Source organism: Rhincodon typus, chromosome 18 (genome assembly GCF_021869965.1).
Source record: "Rhincodon typus isolate 14 chromosome 18, sRhiTyp1.1, whole genome shotgun sequence".
NCBI classification, from domain to species: Eukaryota; Metazoa; Chordata; class Chondrichthyes; order Orectolobiformes; family Rhincodontidae; genus Rhincodon; species Rhincodon typus.
This window is the reverse complement of record NC_063349.1, coordinates 35,699,208-35,720,664: the sequence shown is the minus strand read 5'-3', so window position 1 is coordinate 35,720,664 and position 21,457 is coordinate 35,699,208. Positions and strand designations below refer to the sequence as shown.

General features: G+C 38.6%; 1 protein-coding gene and 1 long non-coding RNA gene across 3 annotated transcripts in view; one reads left to right on the top strand and one right to left on the bottom strand.

The window, feature by feature from the left end:
* The window catches only part of grip1 (glutamate receptor interacting protein 1), a 219,704-nt gene that overhangs the window by 137,101 nt on the left and 61,146 nt on the right, over positions 1–21,457 (bottom strand). The window lies entirely within an intron of this gene.
* LOC125485376 lies at positions 4,057–20,501 on the top strand. The gene is made up of 3 exons (XR_007264127.1): positions 4,057–4,169; positions 18,329–18,408; positions 20,331–20,501. It is a non-coding gene; the product is annotated as an uncharacterized LOC125485376 (long non-coding RNA).

Genomic DNA, 21,457 nt, shown 5'->3' with positions numbered 1-21,457 from the left:
CACTCACCTTTCCTGGCCCCATCCCCGCCTCTTCGACCTGTTTGTTTCCTCTCCACCTATCCTCTCCTCTATCCCTCTTCTATCCGCCTCCCACTCTCTCCCTATTTATTTCAAAAACCCCCTTCCCCTCCCCCTTTTCTGATGAAGGGTCTAGGCCCGAAACGTCAGCCTCTCTGCTCCTATGATGCTGCTTGGCCTGCTGTGTTCATCCAGCCCTGCACCTTGTTGTCTCGGATTCTCCAGCATCTGCAGTTCCTACTATCTCTCATTATTTTTAAGAATCTGCTTGGTTTGCACATTAAACTTGGAATGTTCTACAAAATGTATGGGTTTGTATTGACAGCGCAGGCACCTATTTAATAAAATACTAATTATTAATGCATGTTAAATCGACCACTTCAATCCAGAAATGGATAAGCAACTTGCATTTATGCAGTGTCTTTAACATTGGAAAACATCTAAAAACATTTCACAGGAGACTTATTGAGCATTATCTGACACCAAAATACAGAAAGAGATATTAGGGCAGATGACCAAAAACGTGGTCAAGTGGATAAGATTCTAAACGGAGTTTTAAAATTAGAAGAAAGAGGCAGAGAAGTAGGAGGAAACATCAAAGCCTACAATTTGATGGCTGAAGGCATGTCTACCAATGATGCAGCAACTGAATTAGGGTTGCTAAAGGGATCAAAATTGGAGAATACAGGTAACTTGGATGGATACATGGTTGGATGACATTACAGAGATGGGGAAGGACAAGGCCATGGAGAGATTGGAAAACAACGTTTAGAATTTTAAAACTGAGAAATTGGTCAACAGGGATCATATGTAGGGAAGTCGGATGAACAGCTTTGGATAACAGCTGGGACAAGGGTAGCAGAGTTTTTGATGACCTCATGTTTATGCTTGATGGAAGTTGAGAGTTTTGGCTAGGACTGCTTGAGAATAATTAAGTTTAGAAGTTACAAAGGCATGAAATTAGTGTTTAGCAAATGAGCTGAAGCTGTCATAGACTCATATAGCATCAACCCAGACCTTTCAGTCCAACCAGTCCATGATGAACATAATCCCAAACAAAACTAGTCTCACCTGCCTGCTCCTTGCTCACATCCCTCCAAACCTTTCCTATTCATATATTTATCCAAATGTCTTTTAAACGTTGTCATTGTACCCACATCCAACACTTCCTCAGAAAGTTCATTCCACATGCAAATCACCCTGTGTAAAAAATTTGCCCCTCATGTCTTTTTTAAAATCTCTCTCTTCTCACCTTAAAATGTGCCTCCTAGCCTTGAAATCCCCCATCCTGGGAAAAAGACACCTGCCATTAACTCTATCTATATCCCTCATTATTTTACAAACTTCTAGGAGGACATCTCTCAATGTCCTATGCTCCAGCGAAAAAAGTCCCAGTTTATCCAGCTTTTCTATGTAACTCAAACTTTCCATACTTGGCAGTATTCTGATAAATGAGATTCAGGAGATATTTTGAAAGTGGAGATTGGAGCTCTTAACGATTTCATGAATATGTGGTCCAAAGATCATCTCTGGTTCAAATATAGCCGTGAGTTTGTTACTAGTTTGATTCAGCCTCAGCCAATTGCCAGGGAGAGGGTCAGCAGTGAGGGAAGAGGTTTGGTGTAGGGACCAAAGACAATTGCTTCAGTATTCCGAATATTTAGTCAGAGGCAACCTTCAGGACATCAAATAAGCAATCTGGTTACATGGAGACAGTGGAGGGGCCAAATGGTTGGTCAAGAAGTTGGGCTGTGTGTGACATCAGCATTCAGAGGGAACCGATGATGTGTTTTGCAATGATGTAGCCAACAGGTAAGGGAAAAATAGGAAAGGGTCAGGGATAGATCCTTGGAGAACACCAAGGCTAAGATGCAGGAAAGAGAACAGGTGGTCATCTCGTAAGAAAGAATCAAACAAAATAGAACCAGCTAAGTACAGTCCGAGCCAGCAGGATGGCTATGGAGAGGCATGAGGTGGGTGGGGTGGTCAACTCTGCCAAAGGCTGTGAAAGAGTTGAGAAGGACAAGAGGAGAGAGGAATTTATTGCTGACAAACCCCATAGGATGAGATTAGCTTTGGCACTATGGCAGGAGAAGAAACCTGACTACAGGAATTCAAATAGAGCTCCATGAAAGATGGCCACAATTTGAGAGAATAATACATTGTAGAGATTTGAGCAGAAAGACAGCTGGGAGATAGGACAGGATAGTTTGCAAGGGACAACTTAAGCTGTTCTGCCTCATGCTCTTAAGGGAAGTGAGTAAAATTTCTGAATTATTTTCCACTTTTCCTTTATCTCTTTCTTTCTCTCTCGATCTAATTCTAGTTAGATCCACTGTTTTATGGAATGAATATTTTGCAAGTTACATCAGTATTATAAAAAAAAATGAATTAAGACCTCATGTATACTTCACTAAAGAAGTGAGGGAAAATGCACACTATTAAAAACCAGTTGATCTCTTGATGAAATTTAAAGAAAATTAACTTAAAAAATGTAAAATGTATATTCTGGAACTCCATCTACCGTCAACCTTGGAGCGCCCTCTGCTGGAATTTTAAGGTTTGGTAAGCAAACAACAGCTTCAATGAAGTCAATTTTGCAGACAAACGTTAATCTCGTAAACAAGTAAAGGGAAATAGCTATTGTAAACAGTTAGCACAAATATATTTATCAACTAGTGTTGTGTCTAAAAAGATTCTCCAAAATAAACAAACCAAAGCGCACCAGTAACTTCAGCGTTGGAGTCACAACGTGAGATTCAGAAAGAGAACACGACATCAACAGAAACGCTTTCACATGTTTGATCAGATATTACTAGCCAAGCTGTATAAAGGACATCAATAAAGGGACCTTGTATTTTTGTTAATATTGCCACTTTATAGTTGAGTAAGAATTGTTAAATATGTTGTTCTCTGGCGTTAACTTCAAATATATTAGTTCATAGAATCCCTAGTGTGGAAGCAGGCCATTTGGCCCATCAAGTCCACACTGACCCTCTGAACAGCATCCCACACAGACTGCACACCCCCAATCCCCACATTTTCCAAGGCTAATCCATTTAGCCTGCATATCCCTGGACACTAAATAAAAACTTTAAAAACTGCAGATGCCGTAAATCAGGCTCTTAGGAAGGGTCACCGGACCAGAAATGTTAACTCTGATTTTTTCTTCACAGTTGCTGCCAGACCTCCTGAGCACAACCCTGGACACAATGGATAATTTAGCATGGCCAATCCACCTATCACATCTTCGACTGTGGGAGGAAACCAGAGAAAACCCACACATACTCAGGGAGGATGTGCAAACTCCACACAGATAGTCACCTTAGATTGGAATCAAACCTGGTTCCCTGGCACTGAAATGCAGCAATGCTAATCCACTGTGCTGCCCAAATTCAGAAGGCATGTAATACAAAGGGGGAAGAAGAACAAAAAATAGTCAAAATATTCAAAACAAGAAGAGGCATGCAATTCCTTGTTATAACAAGGTGTAGAGCTGGATGAACACAGCAGGCCAAGTACTGTTCAACAAGATAACAAAGGGCTATTTTGCCAAATGCAAGTGTCGGGAGTAGGGTTGAGACTTAGGGTTCAGCATCACCATGTTGACTGTCATTGGTTACCACATAGATCATGCCATGAAACAGATTGGAAAATAAAGCAAATGAAATTCAGGATTCCTCTTCTCAACCACCTCAATCCAACAGCATCTGTTATGTCAGCATTATCCAACTGAAAAAGGAGGAGAATCATACAATTTGGTCAAAGTCTGATATACAATGACACTACAATTTTAGCTATATCTGGAACTGTTTTATCTGCAGCTATTAAAACGAGCATGCTGCAACAGTGTTGGCAATTTTCTCGTAATTCTTTATCAGAATTCAATACTGAACTGGCTCCACCATGATAGTGCAGCATGTAAAAAAAATGCTGTGCTGTCCCTAATTATCTAAACATGCTGAATACTTTTCTAATGCTTTCCCAGCAGAGAAAATATCACTTATCGATATGTAGCAGAGGACAAAACGTTTGCCTTTATTTCATACACACAGGGCTGAAAGTGTCGTATTTCAAAATTAAAATTTTCTAGTACACAGGAAGAAAATGATTGGAAACAAGAGGGCCTCTTAGGCATATTGAGGTGCAGTGTAAGTATGTATCTTTTATTATGTATCCAAAGTACCTGTTTCTGCCTCTCTCCATCTTATTACTTTGTTCAATAATGGGATAAGATTATTTTAAAATTCATTCACGGGATAAAGTTGTCATCTTCATTTACTGCCCAACCTTAATTGCTGAGAGGACTTTGCTGTACGTCTGGAGTCACATGTAGGCCAGACCAGGTAAGGGCAGCAGATTTCTTTCCCTAAAAGATGTTAGTGAACCAGATAGGGTTTCTTTTTTTGACAATTGACAATGCATTCATTTATACTCTTAATTCCAGATTTTTATGCAATTCAAATTCCACCATCTGCTGTGGCTGGATTCGAACCCAGGTCCCAGAACATTACTTGGGTCTCTGGATTAACAGTCCAATGATAATACCACCAGGCCGTTGCTTCCCCTACGATTCACCTTAGACTTCCTGCTGCTTTCATGAGGATGAGTATGGAATGAAGGGGAATTATCTTGCAGTTCATATTATGGTTAGCCTTCATGAAAACATCTAGTTTTTAATTCAAACAAAAATAGAATTATGGGAACAACTCAGCAGGTCTGGTAGCACCTGTCAAGAGAGAAGAGTTAATGTTTCGGGTCCTTAACATTTCAGAATGTTGGACCAGTTTTTACTGATCCTTAGATGACTCTTTGGAAGCTCCACTGAGGAGACAGCAGCAGAAGAGACAGCGTACCTGAAAACTAAACAGTTCAGAAATTATATGCAGAGGAACAGAAGAGCACGAGTAGATAAGAGGTGCAGACTGATTAAATTTATTCTTGGCAGTTTCATCAAGTTTTGCTCCTGCCCCCACCTATTGAAGTTTCTAGCCATTAGAACTCATCCATCCATTTGATGCACTGCCTTCCTATGCCAATTGGAAAGCAAAACAAAAAAGTAATTATGCGACTGCCTGATGCTTGACTGTCAGTCAAACAGCCAACAACCTCTCTCCCTTCCAACCTAATTTTAATTTTTTTTTATTTCTGCTGAAGAGAGAATTTCAAATATTTGACAATTTAAAAAAAAAATCCCATGATTTTTCTCCAGATTGTAGACATAATCTTTTATTCCTGGAGACTCAGCAACTTAAATAGCAGGCTATTCAATAAGATTATGACAGATCCAGTTGTGGTTTTAATCTGATTGTGTCTGCTGCATATAACTCTGACTGCCTTATCCATCAAAATTCTATCCAACTCGTTTTGAATAAATTCAATGACCCAACTTCCACTGCTTTCTAGGGAAGAGAAGTCCACACCCAAGCGACAGTTGGGGAAAATGTGTGTCTACACCAGTCATCAAGCACAGACCTACTCTAGACCCATTTTTCAGCATGTTGTCCATTGCTCTGTATGTTATGGGCTTCAAGTGATCAGCTCAAATGTTCTGATGGTACCTATTTCTACCACCCTTTCAGGCAGTATGTTCCAGATATCCACCACCCAGGGGATGAAAAATTCTTTCTGAATTTCTCTCTCAACCTTCTGTTCCCTACCTTAAATCAATGTCCTTGGCTACTGATCTCTCTAAAGGGGAAATGTTTCTTCCTATCTACATCATCCATGTCCCTCTTAATTTTGTCCACTCAATTAAGTTTCCCCTTAGCCTTCTCTTTGATGAGGATGCTGCATCTTCCTCTGATCTATAGCTTTATTTCCCTTACAAACAACTACACTGCCAATTTTTGGAGCATCTACAAACTTTTAAATCATGTCCCCTTCAGTAAAGTCTAAATCACTGACAATATATCATGAAAAACAAGGCATCTAGTACTGCATTCTATGGGATTTCAATGGAAACAACCTTACAGTCTCACAAAAACTCATTCATTATTACCCTTTACTTCCTGCCACTGAGTCAATTTTGGATCCACTTTTACTTTGGATCAACTTGCCTCTATCTTTTGGATCCCACTGGTTTTACCCTTCTGATCAGTCTGACATGGCACAAAAATCCTTGCTAAAATCTAGGTAGACAGAATCAAATGCACCACTTTCTGATCTGATGGAACTTTTCCAGAACATAGCAAATTTGGGAAAATTAAAAACAATGTTCCCACCTACTTCATTAGCGACCTCTTTTAAGACCTTGGAAACAAAGTCTGTCTGGACCCGGAAACTTGCCAGCACACAGCTCTATCTGTTTACTCAACACCACTTCCCTAATAACTGTAATTTCACCAATTTTCCCTTCCACCTCCTGGCTTAGTTAGTACTTTTAAATCAGCAAGACTTTCTGTGACCTGATTCGAGGAGACAATCACCTATTAGGAAGAATAGAAGACTGGCTGGTTAGCAAAAAGCATAAATGGGTCATCTTCTGATTGTCAGGATAAGACAAGTGGGATCCACAGGAGTCTGTGCTGGGGCCTCGGCTTTTTAAGGGTTTAAATCAATGACTTAGAAAGGGAAGAGAAGGCACGACAGCTAAACGTGTACACGACACAAAGACAGACAGAAAAGTATATTGCAAAGAAGTCGAATGGAGAATGCGGAAGTATACAGATTGGTAGAATAAGTAGGCAAAAATGTGGTGCACTGCTAATGTCCCTAACCCTTTTCAAGCCCATTTTTGAGTCCAATTTCCTCCAACGGTGTATAATAACAACTCTGAATCAGTTGATTAGAAAAAATACATTAAATTTTAAGGAACAGCCAAAAATCCAGATGGTGCATCACACTTCACAATGTGAAGTTGTTTGCTTTGGCACAAAGAATGAAAAGTGGAGAATATTATTTAAAACAGAGAATGACAGCAGAATGCTGAGGTGTAGAAGGATCCAGCAAGTAATGAAGGCCAATGGAATACTATTCTTCAATAATATCTTTATTTTAATAAAAGTAAGCCATATTATTTACTTTAAACCAGATCATTTAAAAAAAAAATTTAAAAAATTTGCACACAAGGTTGCAGATTTGGGTTTAACAGAAAGAACAGAAGACTATTACACAAAAAAAACAAACCAAACCATGCTTTCTACATTGAACAATTTAAAACATTTCAATCATGTAGCAAAACAAAATTCATCTACCACACCCCAACACTATCACTTTACAGTTAATCAAAGTATAGAGAAATTTACCTTCCCCATCATATCTGTAGGTTTGATTCAATTGCTTCCTCCTCAGTTCCAGTGCTGTGAAGGCATTTTATTTGACTCACTCAACTGAGATCTTTGATTCTCTCAGCTTTGAATAATCAGTTGCAGATTTCTAACCAAACAGTCCTGCTCTGGAAGTTTTTGCAAGCTGAAACCCTTGCACCGAGTTAATTTATTCCCTTAACCACTCTGAACCAAGGCTTTTTTCCCTAGGAGAAACTATTCTTGCATCTTATTTTTGTCAGGTCTTCTTCAAACTGAACTCAGAAGCTTTCAACTACATTTTGTTTTGCTCATCCAACTTCTGCTAAGCCAATGACTTAATGTTGTTTTCTTTTCCAGCTATACTATCCAACTGTACAAACAAAATTCCAAGAATGATCCTGGAGGGCTAAACTGGTTTAAAACCATTGTTTTGGAAAGACCAGTCGAGTTAATTTTTAAAACCCTGCTCAAAAAAAAAGCCAACACTCATATTCCACTAGTTTGAAATCCAAACTAAAAAAAAATTAATATGTATAAATCATACCTTTCATCACATATTCTTCATTTATAGAGTGTACTGGTGAGGTCATATCCTGTATAGTGTGTGTAGTTTGTGTTTCCTTCCTTAAGGATGGATGCTATTGCATTGACAACGGTTCAATAGAAGCGTACTGGATTGATACAGGGAATAAGCAAGTTATCTATTAGTTTGGAACACTGCCTCAAAAGGCAGTGGAGGGAGGATCATTTAATATTTTTAAGGTTGATTCTTGTTAGGCAAGGGAATCGGACGTCAAACAGGGGTAGCTTGGAATTTGGAAATTCAAAGCACAAACATATCAGCCACGATTTTACAGAATGGTAGAGCAGGCCTGAGGGACTAAATGGTCTACTTCTCTTAATTCTGATGCTCGTAACTGAGGTTATTTACCATATCAACATACCAGAAGTGTTTAGATGTAGCAGTAAAATGTGACAACCAACAAACCAACAATTATCAGCAACTCAATCATTATCAAAATTTTTGGGAGGAGCCAAAAGTTTCTAATCACCTATTACTGTACATCATGGAATGAACACCCCAGAACAGCTTGATAATCACATTTTATGTGTTTGCACATGCACTTTATTGTTACAACCCCACAGAGGGTGCTACCATCAGTTACACCACGGTAAATTAAATGTAATGCCTAGACTACACATTGTGTCTCACAAAACTAGCAAACTTCAGTCTCGGATAAGCTGCAGCAAAATAAAAATCAAGCAGGGAAATCAGTCACAGCAGCAGACTTTTGACTAAGTGGCTTTCCAATCTGCAACATAAAACAAACATTTACTTACGTTAATCAACTGGGGAAAAAAATGTTATATGCAAAATCTGCCCATTCTGTAAATTTTTACAGAAATTTTGCCAGCATGACAAGTTAATAAATCAAGTTAAACTGCTATTGATAAATGCTGCAAAAAAGATCTTTTATTATGGGCAGTTTTTAAAAATAGCATTCATTAATAAAAATGAAAATTCTCCACTGAATGATCTGTTAAATTTGCAGTTAGGTTTTAAAGAAAAATGCTTTTGTTAGTGTTTTCCTGTTTGGGTGGTGTTGGAGGTAATGACAGAGAAGTCTTTTCCCTGAGGAGAAGTGGTTAACACTGTCAATTCATTTGCTGGTGACCTGCTCTTGATTATAAAGTCAATGAAACTCTTGTGATTCACAGAAGGCCTTGGTCATCAATTGTTACGAAGTCACCAACAGAAAACAGAATTGAATTTTGTTTGGGAGCATTGATTGACAGCTTTTGTCAGCATCCACTTAATCAACAATTTGCACTGAATAATTCCTTTCTGCCTGAAGTTGTTGACTACAGCAAGACGTACAATTTCATGGATGCTGGAAGCACTTCAGCACATTCCCAAAAAGATCACTCTTCACAAGCTGAGCAAGTGTTGGCTGTCTATTTCTCTGAGGACATTGAAACTAAGCATAATTCCATTCTCAACCAATAAACACACGTACGTTTTTCTAGCGTAAATCAACAGATGGGACGGAGAGGTTTGTTCCTTCCCCAGCAATGACAAAGACCAATTTGAACACCTGAAACAGCCTCTCAATTGCTAACGAAGAAGTATATTCGAGCAATGGTTAGAGGTACTGGCCATTCTGATGGAGAAGCAAATCAAGACTGGCAGGTCCCATATTCCTCCTCTTCCTGGATGTACTCACTACCATAGTGACAGCAGAATTGATGCTATCAGATGGAAAAGGAAGACAGGACTGACCACTCTGCATTTAAGAAAGACTTCAAAATTGGAACACCACCTGGGCTGGACCAAAAGAGATTGTGATGCATTAGTTCAGGTGGAGAGTTCTTGCCACATTGTTCCTCCAGTCCTGTGTGGGGCAATGTCTCAGTGAGTAACACAACCTAGATTTGAAATGAGACTGAGTCTTCAAACATTATACCTTTAATTTCTCAATTAAACACTCAGGTCAAATTCTTTTCATTATGAGTGCAAGATACAGCACATGAAAAGAATTAATTTATGAGATTGTTTAATTTCTTTCATTAAATATGACAAACATAAATCAAGGAAATAAGCAATAAAAAAATCTTCAAAAATGAGAAATGGAAGAAGAATTTCCATTTCTGTAGCACCTTTCACCAATGTTGAGCATGCCACAATGCTTAAATTTTGAAAAAAGAAGTGTGTAGTTACTGTGGTAATGTCATGGAGCACAGCAGTGGATTGCTCGTGCTGGAACCTGGAGAGCAATGAGTTAAGTGGTGAGGTGACCTGCTTTCTTGTGGTGTTGGCCAAGGGGCGATCAATCACTCAAATGGATAAATTGTTTTCAAATCTAATTAGAAATGCAGAACCTCAGCAGAAATGCACCACACCCCATCATTCCCAGATTACATGTTCAGTTCTTTAGCGTAGGCCTTAAACCAACAAGCTTTGGACAGAGATGAGACAGCAATCACTGAGCCAAACTAGTAAGAGCTATAATGCTGTACAGGATGCCTGATGGGAATTAAGTAAAATCAGGTCATTCACTTGACTATGGTGAAGATCACAACGTAGTTATTCATGAAGGTTATAGCTAAGGTGGGACAAATTCATCCCTCAGTTCCCCACTGTTATCAGACTTTTGAAATGACCCCTCAAATCTTAATGTTGATCTCCCTCTCCGCACCTTCTCTTTTACACTGTATTCTGCACTCTATTCTGCTCCCTGATGCACTTTGTATGGTACAATCTGCCTGTATAGCATGCAAAACAATACATTTCACTCGATCATGGTAAATGCGACAACAATAAATCAAATCAAATCAGCTGTAGCTATGTTGGTAGCACCTTGGACTCAATCAGAAGACTGTGGGTCCAAGTCCTGCTCCAGAATTTGAGTACAAGAATCCAGACTGAAATCGCAGTGCAGTGCTCAGTGAATGTTGCACTGTCAGAGGTCAGAGTCACACAGCATGGAAAGAGACCCTTCAGTCCAACTAGCCCATGCTGAACATAATCCCAAACTAAACCAGTCCCACCTGCCTGCACTTGGCCCATATCCCTCCAAATACTTCCTATTCATTATCCAAATGTTTTAAACGTTTTAACTGTGCCCACATCCACCACTTCCTCAGGGATGTTCATTCCACACGCAAACCACTCTGTAAAAAAAAAAAATTGCCCCTCATCTTTTATTTAAAGTCTTTCTCATCTCACCTTAAAAATCTGTCCCCAGTCTTGAAATCCTTCATCCTAGAGAAAAAACAAACTACCATCAACCCTAACTATACCCCTCATGAGTTTATAAATCTCAATAAAAGGTTACCTCTCAATCTCCTACACTTCATGAAAAAAATTCCTAGCCTATCCAGACTTTCTTTATAACTCAAACTTTCCATGCCCGGCAACACCCTGGTAAATCTTATCTGAACCCTCTCTAGCTTAACATCCTTGCACCAGATATTTAATTGAGGTCTGGTCTGCTCTCACTTGTAAACAGCTCCTTGGCTCCTGATCGTCTGTGCATGGAGGAACCCAGAGTCACAAAGAGAGAGAGCTCATTACAGGTATCAAATTTCTCGCCATGATATTATCCAGTCATCCTAGTAAATGTCTGTTTTAAAAATAGTTCTCTTACTACACTCCACAGTTTTTAAAGGCACAAAAATAAAAATGACACAATCCACATAAAACCATGACCTTTGTATCAGGTGGGAGGAGATCTGGTCCTCAGATATGGTTTTCCCTTATTTGACAGAAAGTACATTGGATATAAATGATGAATTCAGTCAATTATCTTCCCTTTTGTTGAGAGCTGTCTCCCATGATATGTCCACGTTTTCCAGGAAATCAGACTGCTCTTGCAATTTGTCAAAATCCCTTCTGCAGCAGGAACCAAATCTGAGAAACTATTACAGTGCAGTCCATTGTCATCAGACTAAGTTTGTGTTAAATAGACAGAAGTGAAGCTGATCCGTTGCTGATTAAGGATTCGTCTCACCAACACTATGATCACCATCACCCACCACCCCCCCCAACAAATATTGATAACTGGCACATGCACAATGCTACCTTTTTTTGGAAATCCTCCTGCAAAAATGATAGCGTACCTTCCATCAAATGCTACAAGAAACTATAGCAAGGGCAAATGCAAATATAAATGCAGAAATCCAATAATTGCAGTCTCAGTTTGCAATAACAGCATCTTGCTGTGGTTTACCAATTATAGGCATGAAGACTATACTTGAGCAGTAAATACAAAGTAAACTCACTTGAAAAAGTTACAGCGAGTCATTCCAAGTCTGTACGTATAACACTGTGACCAATAAAAATGAACAGCGTCTGGTACAGAAAATTAAACATTACTAGTGTCCAATCTCATTGCTTCAGGTTTTAATGGTTGGAGATTTTAAAAATGTAATAGGCAATGAATTTTAATTGTAATTTATACTTACTTCTTACTCCTGATGCTGCTTTCTTTCTAACTCTTCAGTCTGATTGGTCAATGATTGCTGGCCCTGTTCACTCAGGACTCAGGTGTCTAGTTACTCCACTGTGATATTATCAACCCTCATTTTCAACTAGTTGGCACAGCAAAATTGCAATTTACATGTGCAAATCAAACCATCAGCAAATCACAAGAGATGTTTAGCAAAGCAAATTATGGCTCAACGCTTTCATGTTTCATGGGCAATTTGAATAATAAAGCACATAGGCTATAAAATACTGATTTTGGACAATACATGTACTGACAGCAACTAAATATTAGATAACAAGGTGTAGAGCTGGATGAACACAGCAGGCCAAGCAGCATCAGAGGAGCAGGAAGGCTGACGTTTCAGGCCTAGACCCTTCTTCAGATTAACAGATTGTATCTATGTTTAAAGGTAGTCGATGCTGATATTGCCTGTAAAGTAGTCCAGGAAAAGGATTTCAGTCCTCACCAGTATCTCAAAAGGAGAAACCCCAGTACAACATTCCATCTGGAAAAGTTACAAGCATTGCAATAGTATTATTATACTTAATAAAGAACACAGACTGGCTACTGCAATTGATAGCTATGATTATCACAATAGTGGTCAAAGAAGCCTAATATCGATGTAGTAAAATTCCCTTGATTAAAGAAAATAGGTCTTGGATTTCTCCGATTGCCCTAAGTGCTCTGTGCAAGAGTTTTAAAAATAGCTAGTTGTTTCCTTCAATGTAAGATTGACTAAAAAGCTAAATGCCTACATTTCATTACACTACTTGAGCCAAAAGATTGATTTACAGAAATGTAACTAAAGATGTCTTCACTTACAGCTTGTTGTGTATGTTAGCAATTAAAAAAATTAGGAACCCACAAACTTCTGCTTGACCAGCTGCAACAACATTTGCTTAAAAAGGTGTTGAAGTTTTCCTTGAGTGGTTTGCTGTCAGGGAAACAGAATGCCTGCTTGACACCTGTCTGCCCAAATGCATAATTACACAAATCACTTGCTCATATCTGGCTCTTTCAATGTAGGAAAATGTTGTCACTAAGTTCAGACACAGAACTGGAAATAAATGGTGCTAACCTTCAGAAGGATATATTCGGATCCAAAAGCTCGATTCTGGTAACAATAAGAGCCTGTTGGTCCTGCAACAATAAAACTTGTATGTTGTTGAAAAGAGACACAATAGGTAATCTTTCATCTTGGATTCTTAGGGACAGACATAAGAATGTCAATTTCAAATTAGACACAACTATTCATACTACAGAGAACAGCCTGCTTATTGATTGCTAAGTTGACATATTCTCCATGGCATTGCCTCAAACAAAGTCATGTGGAGTTATTGGAGCTCCAAGGGCTGAGGTAATTCAGAAAAGTTGCAAAACCTGAACATAATGATTTGTTTGCTGACAACTGGTCCTGGTGTACAAATGCATGCCATTTCTGGCAAGCATAAATGAGCATGTAATGAGTTTGACCAATTATCTAAAATTGGTTGTTCATGCTGCTGTTAGCATACTCATGATTGTTCAGCAAGTGCTTCCTGTTATGAAATCACATGTAACAGCAGATGTTTTGTTTTTGGTTTTGCAAGTGTAAGCTGGCTGGCTGACTGTGATCTATAACTCTCAAATAGCACGTTACTTAATTTCTTTGTGATAAACACGGTACAGGCCAAATTCAGCCAGCCCTCATTTACAAAACCAAAATTAAAACACCTAATAGATGTGATTCCATGGATGACTAGCATATGCTAATCATTAGTGTGCAAATTGTTTCACTAACACAAAACTTAAGATGAACGGTTCAGCTTATAAGCTACTTTATTTATTAACCATTCATACACAGAAACCTGATCTCTACAATCAAAGGGAATATTTTCAGGCTTTAGGCCTATTTTTGAATTGCTTGGGAGTATGGGGATCCTTGAATTCCTGTTTTGTTTCTCCATGGCTCCTCTGCTGAACATCAGCATGCTTTTCCTTTGTGGTATAAACTATGATCACTCGAAATCTACCATTCTTGCACTTGTCCAAGGCAAAAGCTTGCATAACATGCCTTTTCTGTGATTTTCAAGTTCTGTCATTAAAAATTGTGATTAACTTTAACCTTTAATATAGATTGACTCAAATTGTAATTTAATACTGCAGAATACAGGACATGATGAGCAGTTAATACAACTTATATCTCCTCTCCAAATCCATATTCAAGTTATTGGGCTTGTTATCATGGTAAATCACCATTGTTGAAGGACTTCCAATTATCCACAAGAGCACTCTAACTTTGAATAGTTGAGAGAAAACCTATTCCTTCCACAAGCTTGAGCTAGACCCATAGTAGGAACAGTATTCCACCAAAGTGAATACCATGTTTAAGGCAGTTACACTATTTTCTAACTTTTTCAGCTTCAAAGTTTTATTTATTGTAGTGCAATGTGTAGATTAATAATGATTCTATCGTTCACATTAGATTGTTTTAACAATATAGTATTTTAGCATCAACTCGCTTGGCAGTGTATGGGCCACCTCTTAACATGGATGATAGTTATAATTCTCTGAATTAGCAAACTGTTCTTTGCACCATAGTGCTGCTATCTCATGGTGGTGTTTTAATCCAAGGGTCACCATTAGAGGAGAGAAAAAGAGTCCTTCATGGTAACCTCAACCAGAGTAGGAACTGAATCTGTGCTGTGGAATCACTCTACATCATAAGCCAGCCATCCAGGTGCTGAACTAACTGACCTTCTTTAGAAAACTATAATACAATCAAAATAAGTCAATATGCTTTTGTAGAAGTCAAATTACATTTGACTAATTTATTTGAGCTCTTTGAGAGCATAACAAGAGGATAGATAAAGTGGAACATGCAGATGGAGAGTATCTGAATTTCAAAAAGAACTTTCAATAAAGCTGCCATATAAAAAAGGTTACTGCACAAGATAGGTGCTCACTATGTTGGGACTGATATATTAGCATGGATTAAGCATTGGCAAACTAACAGGAAAGAGAGAGGGCTAAGTGGATAATTTTCAGATTTGCAAATTGTAACTGGTGGAATGTGGGTTCAGTGCTGCAGTCTTGACTATTTATGATAAATTATTTAGATTCAGGTACGACCGCATTGCAGGCAAATTTGGTGAAAATAAGAAGGACAGTTATGGAACAAAGTTGTGAGGAAGATACAAAGAGTCCACTAAAGGATGTAGGTAGGTTAAGTGAGTGGGCAAAAATTTGGCAGATGGAGCACAGTGAGAGAAAATGTGCGCTTCTCCCCTTTGACACAAAAGATAGAAAAGCATGATATTATTAAACTGGAGAAACACCGAGGAATGTTGTGGTATAGAAAGATCCAAAAAAATCCAACATGTAGATGCAGCAAAATGGAATGTTAGCTTTTATTGCATGGGGAATGGATTGAGATTACACTTGAGGTGCTGCATACACGTTTTGTCTCCTTACTTGCATTGGAGGTAGTTCAGGAAAGGTTCACAAAGTTGATTTCTGGGAATGAAGCTCTTGTCTTAAAAGGAAAGAATGAGCAAGTTATGCCTACGCTAATTGGAGCTTAGAAGAATGACAGTTGATCCTATTGAGACATAAAAGATTCTGAGGGAGCTTGACAGGGTAAATGTTCAGAGGATATTTCCTTTCTTATGGAAATCTAGAATTAGACGGCAACCTAAATAAGGCTCAGATGAGATTTATTTTTCTGCAGAGGATGTTCAGTCTTTGAAATTCTCCCCACAGTGAGCAGTGAGGCTGGGTTATTGAATGTATTCCAGACTGAAATAGACTTTTGTTTGACCACAGAATCAAGGATTATAAAGGACACACAGGAAAGTAGACATGAGGCTACAATCAGATCCGATTGGAGTAGGCCATTCAACCCAATTCAGCTCCTGTTTCTTGTGATTACAAACAGAGGAAATTAACTTCGGAAAAGCAGCAGTACAGAATGCCAGCTCAAACAAGAATCCAAACAAATGGAATTAACGTACAAAAGTAACGAAGGGTTTCAGCCCAAAACAGTGATTTACCTGCTCCTCGGATGCTGTCTAACCTGCTGTGCTTTTCCAGCCTCACATCCATATTTAATAAGGCACCATTTTCAGTTTTTAGATATCCAATTAATGTAAAGATATAATTACTCAGCAGTGTGACCCTTCTCTGTGGTATTGTGTTGATTGATTCTTTGAATTATTGATGCTTTAAAATCCATTACTGCCTTTGTTGCTTCTTTGAAAGTCATCCTATTAATCACAATTCCTCATTGTTTCCCCTCAGTCATGCAGAAATTCTCTTTTCTGAAGTATACCATCAGTTTTTGAAAGTTACTCTTGATTTTGCTCTCACTATCTGTCAGGCAGCACATTCAGGATTCAGCTGAATGAGCAGAGATACTTACGGCTGAAGTTTTTGGTGGTGGGGGGGGGGGTAGAAAGAATCAGTTAAAATAAAAATTTAATAAACTATGGGTAGGACAGCATTAGGAGCAAGTAATTTAGCTTAGGAAAAATATTTGAATTAATCCAGCATATTAATGATTGCATGGGGTCAGTCATGTTATCAGGGCAGGATACAAACAAAAGGAGAAAGGCTTAAAACAAGTGGTCAGGTCCCAGAGTGATGATCACATAGGTCAGTGAAATGATAACACCCCTGTGTGGACAGTGCCAGGCCCAAATGGCATTTATTTTCCATAACTTATACAGTTAATGGTAGGGCCCTGGGTAGTGTTGTCGAACAGTGAGACCTAGGGGTTTAGGTACATAGTTCTTTGGAAGTTGCATCATAGGTAGACAGGGTGGTTAAGAAGGCGTTTAGCATGCTTGCCCTCATTGCTCAAACGGTTGAGAATAGGAATTGGGACATTATGTTGATGTTGTACAGGACACTGGTGAGGCCATTTTTGGAGTATTGTGTACAGTTCTGGTCACCCGGCTACAGGAAAGATATTGTTAAAATGGAGAGAGGATTAAGAAAAAATTTAATCAGGAAGTTGCCACAATTGGAAAATTTGACTTATAAAGGAGAGGCTGGGACTTTCTTCCCCCTGAAGTGTAGGGGGTTAAGGGGTGACCTTATAGAGGTTTATAAAATCATGATGGGCATAGATAAAGTGAATAGTAAAGGTCTTTTCCCTATGGCAGCGGAATTAAAAAGTAGTGGGCATAATTTTAAGGTAAGAGGAGAAAAATTTAAAAGGCACCTGAGGGGCAACTTTTTCACACAGAGGGTAGTTCGTATGTGGAATGAACTGCCAGAGGTAGTGGTGGATGCAGGTACAGTCACAACATTTAAAAGACTTTTGGAAATGTACATGAAAAGGAAAGGTTGAGGGGGATCTGGGCTAAACGTAGGCAAGTGGGATTAGTTTAGTTTGGGAAACTTGGTCAGCATGGACCAGTTGGACTGAAGGGTCTGATTCTGTGCTGTATGACTCTATGGCCCTACAAAAAGGCCAGATATGCCACTCAATGACATTAAGTCATCGTACTGGGATAATAAACAGATGGAATGCTCCAGTAAGCAAAGCTGAGGGGGCCCATCAAAACAAGATTGAAAAGACACAGCAGCTGGCTGTTTACCCCACCCTCAGTTCCTGTGCAAGTTAATTTACTATCTAAACATCATTGATGGAATTTGAACATGACTGGATAAACGGAATCACATGTACCAACCACTAAGTTACATTAAAATAACCTACCAGCCATGTCAAAACAGTATAAAATTGAAGTTTTGTAACAGCTCAGGAAGGTCCATTTTTAGCCGACGGAATCTCCTTTGCATATGCATGAATAAACTTTGGTGGAGCTTCCAAGAGTCCCCATCTTGACTTTGGATCAAGGTAACTTGAAGAGACCTCCCTTTTAACGCCAATGAAAAATTGCTATATTTTCTTCATGAATTCAAGTCTTTGAAGAAACTAGAGGGAAAACATTTCAGTACTGAACTGTCACTAATGAAAATAAAACAAAGATTTAGGCAGATATGACACTGATGAATATGAAAAAAAGTGAAGTTGTCAAAATTAACTACCGTACCAACTCAATGTGATGTTAATCTTTACACGCACAGTGGGAACACTGAAGAGATGAACTCCATATTCAAGTTACCCCGGAGTCAGCAAACATGCTGCTACAGCAATACCGTCACTGGTGAGTGCTTTCTGCATGTCTGATGCATTTGCAGCACATGACATGTTATCAGATAAAATTAGTATTAGCATTTCCAGCTAAAGCTTTTGCGTCAATACAATTGAGACAACTTTACAATTTAAATCATTTGTCAGTTTATGATGCAATCATATTTAAAAATCCCTTCATGGACGTAAACCCTACTAACACTATGAACTGAATTGGATTACACTCCTCGTAATCTCAAAATATTTCAGTTCTTACTCACAAATGGCACAGAAGTGCAGTTCAGCTTTCTATAAAATTAAATGCAATTGAACTCTGAACTATTTCATCCCAAGCGCCACACAAAAACAAAACTAGAAAATTCTCGGAAAAGGTTTATAAGCGCTCCTGAGGCTGTTAGAGGAAATTCTTCCACTTGTATCATAGGCTTACATTTCAGAGCAAGTACTATATGAGGCACTTTACAAAACCATCTTCAAAATAATTCAACATTTATCTGAACTATGAAACTTCAAAACTTGATGCAATACTGGGAAAAGACTCTTTTTAATAAATGCTGATTGTGATAGCCAAAATAAAAATCAGCAAGAGTGTCAAATATCACAATCAGATATCCTTACCATAGTAATGCATTTGTACAGTTGATGTTTTGGTCATATAATACAATTGTATGGTAGCCACATGGGGACATGTTTGGTCAAATGGCCTCTCCCCTTTCCTGGTCATGACATGAGTCGTGGCCCTTTGGATAAGATGACAGAGGAGCCATATTCTCAATATTCCATTTAGGAATCTTGAAACAAATTAAATGATAAGTCAAAACTCCCTCTCCTCTATTCTTGTTGTAGACAACCAATTTTTTTTTGATCTAGTTGTAAGAAACATGTTGACCTTAGAGCTGGCCCACATTTCATTCATGATTTCACTTGTGTAGTTATCTCCTGTTCCAGGCTCCTCCTCTTCTCCATGACGACCTGCTTCACTGTTGTCAACTTTCAGCAGCAAATTCGCAGAAAAACTCATTTAATGGTACCTTTTCTGATCCTACCATGTTAACTCTTAAGGCAAATGAAATTCAAAAAAGAAATCGTTTACAGTTGCTTGCTGCTTGATAGTTTGCTGTTGTTCAGAGGAAACAGTGTTGGTGCCTGGGGAGCATCGAGCTTCCAGCTGAGGCTTCATTGTTTCTAGTCATCACCACTCTGCAGCAATGATGAGCTGCAGGATGGGAAATTGAAATAATGGCATTTATAGATTATTTTCAACATTGTTTCTTTGACCCTTCGAAAGTAGCTAAATGCCCAAATTCACACAACGCTTGGTTTTTCTGAGAGTTTATTTTCAGAAAAATCCGAGGCTAAAGGACTGGCTCAGGCCACCTAATGTTAATAATACAGCCTGATTAAGTGACCCTTGCTGAATTTCATGACTATCTGACCCAAAACAACAGAACAGGCAATTGCTGTAGTATGATCTGCTGAAGACAGCTTCATACAATGAAATAGTTCATATCTATTCAGAGATTTTTTTTGCACATAGCTTGGGTGGTGGTGGTGGTGGTGACGACACATTTTGGTTCACTTAGTGGTTGATTCAAATAGCCAGTCAATCATTCTGTTATCCTCTTAATATTCACTATCATTATTGCTGCAGGTACAGAGTTTCCCAGGACTTCAGTGCTTCTAAAATACTGTAATATTCCTACAGCAACAGTTTACTCAAACCAGAACAGACACGAAAATTACCAATTTCTTTTCACAATCAATGCACATGCACGTGTGCACATGGACACTATCTACATGATGTAGCTGATTTGAATACAGTGTATGTACCCAGCTTATAACATGCAAGGCTAACATTTAAACTTCCAATAACAGTTTTGCAATATAAAGGTGATATTGAATGTGAATTAAATTTACTTTCAAACGATTTAACAGGTATTATCAAGTTATGGAAGGTAATAGGGTTCCTGACCATCCAACTCCCCTCACCAGAAACTATTCAGATGATCTTTTGTCGCACTTTGGAGAAGCTAGTTTGCACAGGACTGTGCTGAAAATGGAAACCAAGACGCCAAAAGTAAAGCATTAAAAATGTACAAATTATTACTTCTAGTTCTCTCTTGATTTATTTTTTGAAGGCTTTTCATCATCACTACAGTGAAGTTTCAAATTCAAGCCTGTCCTTGGTTTACTTTGGGATTTGGCATAAAATTACATAGATGCTGTATGAGTTTGAGCCAAGGGAGTGAACCACTGATCTTCTTCCAGACTATTGTCACAAAGTTATTGATTGGCACCAATCGTCAATATTATAGCAGTCCGAGGAAAGGCATCTGTTGGAACTCCCAAACTTGTTCCTCTAATGGTGTAGCCACGGCTAACAACTCCAGTTTGGCACATGCTCATGTTTTTACTGCAGCATAGTGTAGCTCAACAAATGACACTGTATTCCAGAACTTTAAATAATTAATGCAAAAAACAAGAAAATACCAACATAAAAAGACTTAGCTGTTTATTATGCATTGCTTTTGAGGCAACATATTGATTGCCAAATAAAACTACGATTAAGCCTTGAGAGTTCTTTCTTTTGAATCTGGCAGATCGTTAATTTAAGCCGAAGGATCATGAGGAGTGCCAGCAGTCATTTCTTCTTGGCCAGAAATTTCAATGCATCTCAACAAAGATTGCTGGGAAGAATAGTCAGCGGGACGTAATAGACATTAATGTTGTATATCTTACTTTATCAGATTATGTCTTTTCCTGACTGATTGTGCTACGTCATCCGTGGCATTTATGCAAACCAGCTAAAATTCAGACCAACCATATGACCAACATACTGAACGTTGTTGAGTTGGGGATGGCGGCAGAGAGAAAGAGCGAGAAATGGAAGAGAACAATGTGACAAACAATTCTGCAGCACGCAGTTTTCAACCTTGCTCCGACAAGAACGGGAACTTGTACATTAGCTAGGGCTGTGGCTGGAATACAAACGCTTATCCTATCTTTAACAGCAGATTCAGTACAGCATAGAGGTGCCATGACATTGCAAATATATTCCATTG